General features: G+C 48.1%; 1 long non-coding RNA gene across 1 annotated transcript; it reads left to right on the forward strand.

Annotated features, from left to right (window-relative positions):
• The first annotated feature begins 374 nt into the window (after window positions 1-374).
• On the forward strand, window positions 375-10894 carry LOC144321557 (uncharacterized). Its single transcript, XR_013387165.1, has 3 exons — window positions 375-519; window positions 9548-9684; window positions 10739-10894. It is a non-coding gene; the product is annotated as an uncharacterized LOC144321557 (long non-coding RNA).
• Window positions 10895-12100: the final 1206 nt, after the last annotated feature.

Consider the following 12100-nt stretch of genomic DNA (forward strand, 5'->3'; position numbering starts at 1 on the left):
ATTGCCTTATTTTTCTGGTGTTGATTGTGATCACTCTTCTCTCATTTGTGATTTTATTTATTTAGGTCTTTTCTCTTTTCTCGTTCCTAAGGCTGGATAGGGCTTGATCCATTTTATTAATTATTTTGAAGAACCGGTTCTTAGTTTCGTTATTCCATTCTACAGTTTATTTTATTTCTGTATTGTTTATTTCTGCTCTCGTCTTAATTTTTTCACTTCTTCTGTAGGCTTTAGGCTTTGTTTGCTATGCCTTTTCCAGCTCCTTTAGGTGTAGGGTTAGGTTGTGTATTAGAGACTTCTTGTTTCCTTTTTTTTAAAACATTTTATTTAATTTTTATTTATTTATGATAGTCACAGAGAGAGAGAGAGGCAGAGACATAGGCAGAGGGAGAAGGAGGCTACATGCACCAAGAGCCTGATGTGGGATTCGTTCCCGGGTCTCCAGGATCGCGCCCTGGGCCAAAGGCAGGCGCCAAACTGCTGCACCATCCAGGGATCCCAGACTTCTTGTTTCCTGAGGTAAGCCTGTATTGCTATGTACTTCCCTCTTTGGACTGCCTTTGCTACATCCCAGAGGTTTGGAGAAACATGTTTTCATTTTCATTTGTTTTAAATTTCCTCTTTAATTTCCTGTTTGCTCCATTCATTCTCTAGTAGGATGTTCATAATCTCCACGTATTTATGGTCTGTCCAAATTTTTTCTTACTGTCGACTTCGAGTTTCATAGCATCGTGGTCAAAAATATACAGGGTGTGATATCAACCTTCTTGTACCTGTTGTACCTTTTGAGGGCTGATTTGTGGCCCATAATATGATCTGTTCTGGAGAATGTCCCATGTGCACTTGAAAGGAATGTGTATTCTGCTTTAGGAAGAAATGTTCAGACTATATCTGTTGGGTCCCTGTGGTCCAGTGTGTCAAGGCTATTGTTTCCCTGTTGATTTCCTGCATAGACAATCGGTCCATTGCCATAAGTGGGTGGGTGTTAAAATCCCCTGTCATTGTATTATTATCAGTGAGTTCCTGTACGTTTGTTGGTAATTGTTTTCCATATTTAGGTACTCCCATGTTGGCAGCATAAATATTTAGTTGTTTGATCCTGATAGAGAGTCTTTTTAACTATGAAATAATGCCCTTCTTCATCACTTCTTACAGTATTTGTTCTTTCTTTTTTGAGATTGAATGTTTAATTTATTTATTCATGAGAGATACACAGAGAAGCAGAGGCAGAAACATAGGCAGAGGGAGAGAAAGGCTCCTGAAAGGGATGCCGATGTGGGAATCGATCCTGGGATCCCAGGAACACACCCTTAGCTGAAGGCAGATGCTCAACCACTGAGCCACCAGGTGTCCCCCAGGGTTTGGTTTCAAATCTAGTTTTTCTAATATAAGCATTGGTCCTCCAGCTTTCTTTTCATAACCATTAGCGTGATAGATGATTTTCCATCCCTGACTTTCAATCTGCTGGTGTCTATAGGACTAAGGTGTGCATCTAGTAGGCAGCATACCTATGGACCTTGTTTTTTTAATAACGATTTTATTTTTGAGAGCATGAGAGAGAGGGGGAGGGGGAAGGCAGAAAATTAGGCCAAGAGAGAAGCAGGCTTCCCACCAGGAGCCCAATATGGGACTCGATCCCAGACTCTAGGATCACATCCTGATTCAAAGGCAGAGGCTCAAACCCTGAGCCACCCAGGCATCCCGGATCTTGTTTTTTAAGGCACTCTGATACCCTATATCTTTTGATTGGAGCATTTAGTATCAGCATTCAGAGTGCTTATTCAAAATATGAACTTTGTGCCTTTGTGTTACCGGTAGAGTTGGTGTTTCTGGTGAGGTTCTCTAGTCCTTTCTAGTCTTTGTTGCTTTTGGTCTCTTTTTTCCCCCACTAGAATGGTCCCTCTGAAAATTCCATACTGGACTGGTTTAGTGGTCATGAACTCCTTTATATTTGCCTGTCTGGGAAAATCTTTCTCTCTCTTTCTATCCTGAATGACACCCTTGCTGAAGCAAGAATTCATACAAATTGGACTCCAATAAAAAGAAATATAAAAACATAAAATAAATTTTTGCTATTATGATTGTGGAAAATGGCATTTAGTAGGAAAAGCAGAAGCTGAAAGAGAAGAGGAATGATTTCACCTTCCGTGGCCTTCACAGGGTCCTGGTGTCCTTTCCTAGGAGGGACCCCCCCTCTGTAGGATGCTTCCTGCCCCTCTGCACTCCTTTTTGGAACAGTAGGCACATCTCCGTGCCTCCAGCACCTCTGCAGTCATGGTTTATAGCATCTTCCAGGTATCCTATTGGGGACCACGGCGTCATGTATGTAACCATCCAGCTGCTGTTTGACAACATTGGGGGGATTCTGACTTTTGTTGGTTGTGGGTGTGTGTGTGTCTATCACATGAAGCTATCACATGCAGCTATCAGATCTTCCGGCTGGGTCACCCAAATGCCGAAATGGTTGGTACAACATCATTTCTGGTGCTGATGCTGGGTGGCTAGTTGGGCTCTACTGGCTGACCCAGGGCTTGCTCCTGAGGTGAATTTCAGCCAGAGGGTCAGCTGAGGTGGAAGGTCTGGCTCGGCCACAATCGAATGTCCGGCAGTGGGTCTCCCCGAGCGCCGCCTGCTTCTCTTCTCCCCGATGCCTCTCCAGCAGGGAGCCGGACCTCGGGGCCACCCTGGGGGGATCTCCAGAGGTGTCAGGTGCCCATTACGGGGAGCCATGGGGCAGCCTGTGTGTGGGAGTAGGGGTTGTGATGGGGCTGGTGTTCCTCGGTCCTCTGTGCTGCCTGGCCTTCAGGCCAAGCCCCATGCTCACCCAGCCCCTACTCACTAGGGTGAGGAGGGTGCCCTCTACAAACTGGTGTGAAATATCCAGCACCACAAGGTGTGCACAGTGAGTCCACCTGGTGAGGGTGGCCCAGGTGCATGATCTGCAAGTGTGGGGCCCAGGAAATTTATCAAAAATCCCCTACCCCTGGACAAGCAGAGCAGGACTGATTCCATTTTGTGCTACAACCGCCACCTCCCCTATGACCCCCACATGACCTGCTTATGTCTTAAGGCGTTGCCCCACCCAGTCAAGCCACTGGGCACACTGTAATCGTAAATCGGCTCATAAGAATGTAACCCTGCTTTGTGCCCGCCAAAACTGCATGCCGATTCTGACCAAAGAAATAGGCCAGGTCAAGTGGATCCTATAGGGTAAGGTGTAATTCAATCAGCCACCTGCATGTGGACCGACACGACTGTACAACTTTCTGTGTATCCCATGGGCCAATGGCCCCTATAAAGCTGCTATGCCTCTTTGTCTCAGGGTCCAAATCCCTGCTCCTCTGTGTCGGGTGCACTAGGACACAAGCTCCAGATTGTAAGGAACCCTTAGGAGTTTGCATCGGTGTTGGCTCCTCAGTGGTTTCTCGGATCACAATCTTGGGCACAACTCAAAGGCCTACTGTCCTAACATCCCTTCTAGGACCATGCTGACCGCCCGGCAGGCCCTCTCTGCCCCAGTCACACAGGCACAGGGATGCAGGGAGGGGAGGAAGTGCCCCGTACCCGGCCAGCCACGGCCTCCTGGATAGAGGGAGCACAGACCTCTGGGTCACTTTGCATAGACCCTGGTGACCTGAGGCTTCCTGGTGTCACTCTGTCCCAGGCCCTCCTGGCCCGCGGGCACAGCCTGAGTCCTAGTAGAGTCTGTTGGGTCCTGACCCCGGCATCTGGTCACCCGTGGAAGGCACTTGGGGACGTCAGCTGGGTGTTCCTGGCGGTGCCCCTGCAGGGGCTGGTGGGGCCTAGGTGGTACCCCGTCCTCCTCTCTGGGGGTCTCTCCATGCCCCGTGAACAGTGTTCTGGGAGACACAGAAACGGGCTGGCTGTGCATTTTCACACCACAACACTTTATTGACTTTCTACACTAAACGGGCTCAGAGCTGAGGGTGCACGCCTTCCCCTGGGGATGGAGACCTTTCTGTCCTTTAGGGAAGGGCAAGAATGACATGGGTTTGGGACGGATGCTGGAGTCCCCCACCTGGAAGCATGTGTGGACTCTGGGTGGGGGCATGTGTCCTGAGGTTTCAGTCTGAGAGATGGTTCTGAGGACAGCAGAGCTGACCTGGACCTGCAGCTCATGGGCTTCTGCACTGGGTCTCCGCAGGGCAGCTGGACCCTGGCCTCAGGCTCCCTGGGGCCCCAGCACCTGTAGGAGCCAGCCTCCTGGTGTGGGTGCGGGTGGAGCCCACCATCCAGCTGTGAGAGGGCTGGCTCAGCCCGGGGCCAGAATCCAGGGCTAGCCGTGTGGGCTGGATCCCATTAGTCTTTGTGTTGGGCCGGTGGTGAGGGCTCAACTCACCCCAGCCCTCAGAGAGCCCAGGGCCAGGCCAGCCCAGATCTCCATGGGTTAGGGGCTGGTGTCCTGTGCAGTGTTTGCCACCCTAAATGAGGGACAGTGGGCGGAGTCAGGGCACAGTGGGTCCTCTGCACCACTCAACTGCACCCACCCTGTCGGGGGCTTCCTGTCTTCCCTCCTCCCTGCAACCCCTGAGTACTCTATGGGACACCCGGGCTTCTGATGGGATTAGGGTATCCAGAGAACCCCGGAGAGGCTGAGTTTGTCCCACAGGGGGCACCTGCATCGGGTCATTGTTGGGGGCCAAAGGTGTGGTGGTGGATGGTGTGGGGGCAGGGGTATGATGGTGGTGGAGAGTGGGGGATTGTGTAGGGGTGATGGTGTTGAGGTATACTGTGAGTGCGGATTGTGTGGGGCTGTGTGGGTGTGAGGGGGATGTGTATGTGGGATACCATTGGGGATGATGATGTAGGAGGATGGTGTGAGAGTGGGGAATGTGGGGGATGTCGTGGGAGGCCTGCGGACACAGGAAATCTCCTTCCTCTATGATGCTAAGGAGACATCTACAGTTAAAGGCGACTAGTCTGGGGTTTGCAGTGACACCTGCCCCTGGGGCTCCGTGTGGTCAGTGCAGGGCCCTGGCTGGACTGGGGGCATTATCTGGGGGTCATTTTACTATATATGCTTTCAAATTGCAAATTGTCTCAAATTAAATGCATAAAATTTAGAATAATATAAAGCACCGAGAGTGGGTGTCACTCTGACCCGTCCGACCCTCATGGGATCGATGTGGTCCTGCTCCAGCCGCGGCTATGCAGCCTGGCTCCCAGGTCCGGTTCCTGCCCCCCACATCCCCCACCCCATCCCCTGCTTCTCAGGGAGCTGTCCCTCTCCTCTTTGGTCTTCAGCTCCCATGACTACCCCTGGAGGCCCCATCCTAGTGGCCTCCTCATCCCCGAGGCACCGGGAGTGTGGGCACGGGTGTCGCCCCAGCATCCTACCATGGAGCAGTGAGTTGTTGGCTGCTATTGCTCCCCCGGCCTCAGTAGCCCCGTTTTCCCTACCCAGAAGGCCCCGGGCCTCCCTTGGTGTCCCGAAGACCCCTGGCCCAGCAGCCTCACCCGACCCCCTAGCCATCCCAAAATATAGTGTGGCTGCCGAACATCCTGTTGACGTCCAAATCTACCTCCAAGATGTCCCTGGAGGAGACCAGGGCCTCCTCCTTCATTTCCTGTGGGAAACCCAGGGAGGAGGAGCAGGCGTCAGAGACACAGACCCCAACCTGTCACGAGCTGCTGTGCTGGGCAGGGAGTCCTGGGGCCACCATTGGAGTGTGTCCTGCTGAAACCTCTTTCCTTCCTCTGGGAGGCCAGGCATGGTGAAAGTGTCCACCATGCCCGTGACACCTGTGTGAGGGCCTGTGCCCAGCTGTTGTGGGCAGGGAGGTGACTGAGTGTCAGCCTGGATGGGAGGGGATAGTGGTTCAACCCAGGTGGGAGGGGACATGGGGGTGTTGTGCCCAAGATTGTGAATCCGAGAAACCACTACGGAGCTGACACTGATGCAAACACACAAGGGTTGATTTCCAAACTTGAGCTTGCGTCCAAGTACACCCGACACAGCAGAGCAGGGACTTGGACCACAAGGTGGTGTTTTGCTTTTAAGGGCTTGTCTCGGGGACCTCCAAAAGGGCTGGAGCAATTCCTCAAGTTCTGTTTACATTTTGATATGGGGCCTTCTAGGGCATTGAGCTCTGTTCTCATTCTAATAGGCGCTTCCAGCCCTTGGCATGGGCTCTGTTCTTATTCTATTGTGGGGCTTTCCAGGGCATTAAGCTGTAAACTTTTGTTTTTTTCCTGTAACTGACGTAATGTAAATTTCATCTTTTCTTCACGGGGGGCCTGGAATGGCTGGACATGTTTGAACGCTGAACTTAAAGTGGAAAGGCCTTCATTTTCTTGGCCTCCTTGTGTCCCTTCCCATCCTATCTAGCTCCTTCTCCCTTCCCCGGAGCTCCTAAGAGAGCAATTGCTAAACACCTCAGCCTGGCAGCGTGTGTGGGGGACAGGCCCAGGGATTTGGGATCAGGAAGACCTGGGGCGCGGGCGTCCCAGCTGTGCAGCGGGATTCGATGCTGCAGACTCTTATTCCCTAAGGCTATCTTGACAACTGACTTCGTACATAAAAAAGCTGTCCTTTCTCTTTACAAGATGAAGAGCGATTCAAAGTGTTTTTTCTCTGCCCATCTGATTGCTCAGATTCCAATCTGAGACGTATTTCCTGTTAATAAGGATAATTTACTACTATCCGTAGTACTATGGTTAAAATATTCTGAGACAAGTAATTCAGAGGGATGAGGGTTTCTCATCTCTTTCTTCACAGCTCAGTCACTCCTCAGGAATTGCATCTTTATGGATTTGGAAAGAACTGAGATATATTCTTACCAGTGGTCCTATTATTATGTGAAGGATTCTTCCCTGAGATTCTTCCCCTGTTTCAACTGACACTGAAACACTTTGAACTCTTTGGAAGACAAATGTCAAGGAAATAAATGTTATGCATTGCTAATTTTAAATGCCCTTGTAATATGGTGTCTATTATAATAGAAGTATTTTTTATCTGATTTTTGCTATTTATTATCCGTTCCTGCTTTTCAGGTTGAGGAGGCATTATACGTGTTCATAAGTGTTTTTCTTTCCTTCTGATCTAAAATTCTTACTTTGTTCCCATCGAAGGAAGTCTTTAAGAATAAGGCAAAAGTTAATTTAACTATTCTTAAAATGTCTTCACACTTGGAGCCTGATTCATTTAAGTCAATTTTCAAAATAAATCTTATTTATTAGGAAAAAAAAGAAAGATTTATAGGGAAATTGAGAAGATAGTACAGAGCATTCGCATGCACTGGCACTCAATTTCTCCAATTATTGATATCTTATATCAGTATGGTACAAATATTAGCTAATGAATCAATATTAAAATATTCGCATTAACCAAGGACCATACTTTATTCAGATTTCCTTAGTTTTTGCTAAGTTACTATCCCTCATATCACATTCCATTCGTCCTCCTGTTTTCTTAGGCTCCTCTGGATTGTGACAGTCTTTCAGCCTTTCCTTGTTGTTGCACTGGAATACTTTGAGAAGTAGAGTATTTTGAAAATTTCCCTCAGTTGAGACATGTCTGTCGCTTATCTCATGATTGAACTGTTTTTGTGGATTATATACAGAGATATACTGCCATTTTCATTATATCATATAAAGGATAGATACTATCAACATGATTTATCAGTCTTGGTATCGATCTGATCATCTTGCTGAGGTAGTGTTTGTCATCTTTCTCCGTAGTTAAGTGATTCTTCTTCTTCTTCTTCTTCTTCTTCTTCTTCTTATTATTATTATTATTATTATTATTATTATTATTATTATCATTATTATTTTAAGTTTTTCATAATATATTTTGTAGAAGGAAGTTACTATGTGTATTCCACACGTAAGAGTGGGAAGCTATGCTCATCAACTTGAGGGTGGAATGTCTGCACAAATTGTTTGAAATTCTTCTACATGGGAGATTTCTCTTCTTGTGGCTTTGTTTTTTTTAGTTTCTTTTTCAAAGATGTTATTTATTTATTTGAGAGAGAGAGGAGAGAAAAACCATGAGTGAGAGGGGCAGAGGGAGAGGGAGAAGCAGGTTCCCTGCTAAACAGGGAGCCTTCCTTGGGACCTGGATCATGATCTGACTTAAGGCAGAAGCTTAACTGACTGAGCCACCAAGGTGCCACTATTTCTTTCTTTCCCTCTTTCTTTTTTTTTTAATAATATATTCACTTTTTATTGGTGTTCAATTTGACAACATACAGAATAACACTCAGTGCTCATCCCGTCAAGTGCCCCCCTCAGTGCCCGTCACCCATTCATACAGATCCCTGACCCCCTCCCCTTCCATCACCCCTAGTTTATTTCCTAGGGTTAGGAGTCTTTATGTTCTGTCTCCCTTTCTGATATTTCCCACACATTTCTTCTCCCTTCCCCTATATTTCCTTTCACTATTATTTATATTCCCCAAGTGAATGAGAACATACAATGTTTGTCCTTCTCCGATTGACTTACTTCACTCAGCATAATACCTTCCAGTTACATCCACATTGAAGAAATGGTGGGTATTTGTCGTTTCTATTGGATGAGTAAGGCCCACCTTTTCTCTCCCTTCATCTTCTGAGTCTCCTATGATATGAATGTTATTGTTTTAATAAGTGGCTGAGTTCCCTAAATCTGCCTCTGTGGTCCATAACTTTCTTTGTTTTTAAGGCTTCCACTTGGGACTGCATCTAGTTATACCATTTTTAACATTCGCCTGACTAAATTTAGTTCTTTTATTTCTACAGTAAGGGATTCTCTAGTTTTCTTCTGTGCTCTTTTTCCAGCCCAGCTGCTATCTTTATAATCATTGTTTTAAACTGTATTTAGACATCATGTATTTGTTTTGATGCACTTCCTGGCTGTGAATACTACCTCATGTTATTTTATGGAGGTGAATTTCTCAATCTCATTATATTTTCCAGAAAAGAAAGTAGGAAGAAAAAGAAAAACCAAGAAAAACAATAACAACTGCCCTCCCCCCCAAAAAACACTAGATTATTTTGACCTCCTTGTAAAAAGATTCTAAATCCCAAAATAACAAGCACAATTAATGTTCCATGAAAGTAAAAATAAGAAATATATAAGGTACATACATAAAAAATAAGGCAATTAATAAAATAGAATCAAAGAAAATAAACGAAAATAAGGCACAAAATACAAAGGAAGCTAGACCCTTCTTTCCAGGCAGCGCTGAAGCTCTAGAGCCTCTTGGGTCTGACAACTTGGTGGCAGCGAATGGTCTGTGTGAGGTCTGGGGATGGCCCATGGTGCTGATTGTCAGGTGCACATCTGCCTGGGAGATGCACCTGCGGGGTCAGGGGTGGGAGGTCTTCAGCGCCTCTGGCCTCCAGTAGGTGGCGCAGTGGTGCTCCCTGAGATTGGCGCTGTTTGGCGTGATTTGGGAGGGGACACTGGGTCCTCTGGTTCTGGGGTTAAGCATCCCACCCCCCAGTCTGCAGGCCCTCCACAGAAGAGCCCCCAAGCGCATCCCTCAGAACCCTGCTTTCACTTTGCCCGCGTCCGAAATGCTTTTGGTTTTGTTTTTTTATCTCAGAGTGTTGTGCCCAAGATTGCGAATCCGAAAAACCATGGAGAAGCCCACACCGAAGCAAACACACGAGGGTTTATTTACAAGCTCGAGCTTGTGTCCAAGTATACCTGACAGTGCGGAGCAGGGACTTCGACCCCGAGGTGAGTTTTTGCTTAGGTTTAAGGGCTTGTCTTGGGGACCTCCAGAAGGGCTAGAGCAATTCCTCAAGTTCTGTGTACATTTTGATATGGGGCCTTCAAGGGCATTGAGCTCTGTTCTCATTCTAATAGGGGCTTCCTGCCCTTGGCCTGGGCTCAGTTTTGATTCTATTGTGGGGCTTTCTAGGACATTAAGCTGTAAACAGAAAAGGTTCCACACCTGGAAGGGGGAACGTCACACTGTCCCTATATGCTGAAGACGCGGTACTGGAAACAGGAAACCCGGGAGCCTCCACCAAAACCTGTTAGAACTAAGGAGTGAGTTCAGGAAAGTCACGGACACAAACTGACCCTACAGAGCAGAGTAGCCTTGCTCTGTCCCGATAATGAGCACTCAGGAAGGAAAGGAAGGACGTGACTCCCTTCTCAGGAGCATCACAGAGAATAAATAATGAGACTGAACCATAGGAGCACAAGACTTGTTCACTGAGCCATACAAGGCTCTGTTCTGGGAGGCGGTCCTGGGTTCGAGGGGTGGGAGCCTCATCTTGTGAAAATGTCCACAGTTCCTGAAGCCACCCTCAGTTTCAAAGTCATTCCTATCAAAATCATGGTGGCATATCTTAGAAATAGCAAAAAAAAAAAAAAAAACCATAACATCAATCTGCCCCCACAAATGACCCCGGACAGCAAATCAGTACTGGAGGAGCAGGAGAGAGTGGGACGCAGCACTTTCCTATTTCAAACGATGTCACAGACACAAAGGATAAAGCAGTGTGGTTCTCAGGCCCCCAGCTGGCTCCATTGGTTAAGCATCTGACTCCTGACCTCAACTCCAGTACTGATCTCAGGGGTCGTGAGTTCTAGCCGTGGGCTGGGCCATGGACGGTGCGTTGAGCCTACTTAGGCAAACCAGTCCCATGGTGGGTGGTTCCTCATAAGCTGAAGGAGGAGCAAAACAGAGAGCCAGAAGGAAATGTGCTCTGATACAACGGATTTTTTTAACTTAATTTAATTTAAACCCAATTAATTAACGGATAGTGTATTATACTTTCAGAGGAAGAATCAGGGATTCACCAGTTGGAGATAACAGCAGTGCTCGTGACATCACGTGACCTCCTTCATGCAGGTCCCCTGTTAACCTCCCCGCCTCCAACGACCATCAGTTTGTTTCCTATCATTAAGAGTCTGTATTTCGGGGATCTCTGGGTGGCGCAGCAGTTTGGCGCCTGCCTTTGGCCCAGGGCGCGATCCTGGAGACCCGGGATCGAATCCCACATCGGGCTCCCGGTGCATGGAGCCTGCTTCTCCCTCTGCCTATGTCTCTGCCTCTCTCTCTTTCTCTCTCTGTGACTATCATAAATAAATAAAAATTAAAAAAAAGAGTCTGTATTTCCTGCAACTGTTTTCATCTTATTTGTTTTTCCTTCCCTTCACAGTTGATATATGCTTTGCTTTTTAATTCCACCTATGAATGACACCACACGGTCATTCTCTTTCCTGACTGACTTATTTCATTTAACATGATCCCTCTAGTTCTATCCACGTCATTGCAAATGGCAATATTTCCTTCTCTTTGATAGCTGAGTTCCATTCCTCTCTCTATGACCATCATCTATCTCCCATCCTTTTTATCCATCATCTGCCACAGGGCACCGAGGCTCCTCCCACAGTGTGGCTACTGTGGATCCGGATGCTGTGTACATTGGGGTGCAGGTGTCCCAAGTCTCACTGCATCTGTATCTTCGGAGTGAAATCAGGCCGTTCACCTGCTGTTCTCAGGATGTTACAAATAGAGTCACCCTGCAGAGCCTCCACACTGTTTCCAGGGTGGCTGCACCAGCCCACAATCCCGCCCACAGTGGAAGAGGGTTGAGTGGGTTTTGCGGGACGTGGTAAAACTCTGGTCCACATTTCATTTCACGTCCTGTGGGCTCCAATTCCTTGTCCTTAAGTATTTCTGGGGAAGCCAGGTGTTGGGCTCCGTTTCAGTGAGACATTTCCAAAGCTAACAGACCACAGCAGGAGCCTGGAAGGAGGCAGGTGCGGCCCCTGGAGCACCCGCTGCCTTCTGCACAGCCTCCTGCAGCGCCTGAGCGTCCTGCAGGGGGCGCCCGAGCCCAGGCCCCACCCAGGGGGCATGAATGGGCAGTAGGCCTCCTCTGCCTGCGCTAACAGGAGCCAGCCTGTGCTGGGGAGGCCTGAGGAGGACGTGGGGACACATCCACGTTGATGAGCCACAGCTTCAGGAAATTGTGGGCTCGCATCCATGCTGAAAGGAGACCCTGGGCCTCCTCAGGACCCAGGGGGCGGCTTCAGGAAGATGTGGGCCCGCATCCACGCTGACAGGAGCCCCTGGGCCACCTCAGGACATAAGTTGAGGCTTCTGGAAGCTGCGGGCCGCATTAATGGTGGCAGG

The sequence above is a fragment of the Canis aureus genome, chromosome 10, assembly GCF_053574225.1.
Source record: "Canis aureus isolate CA01 chromosome 10, VMU_Caureus_v.1.0, whole genome shotgun sequence".
Taxonomy (NCBI): Eukaryota; Metazoa; Chordata; class Mammalia; order Carnivora; family Canidae; genus Canis; species Canis aureus.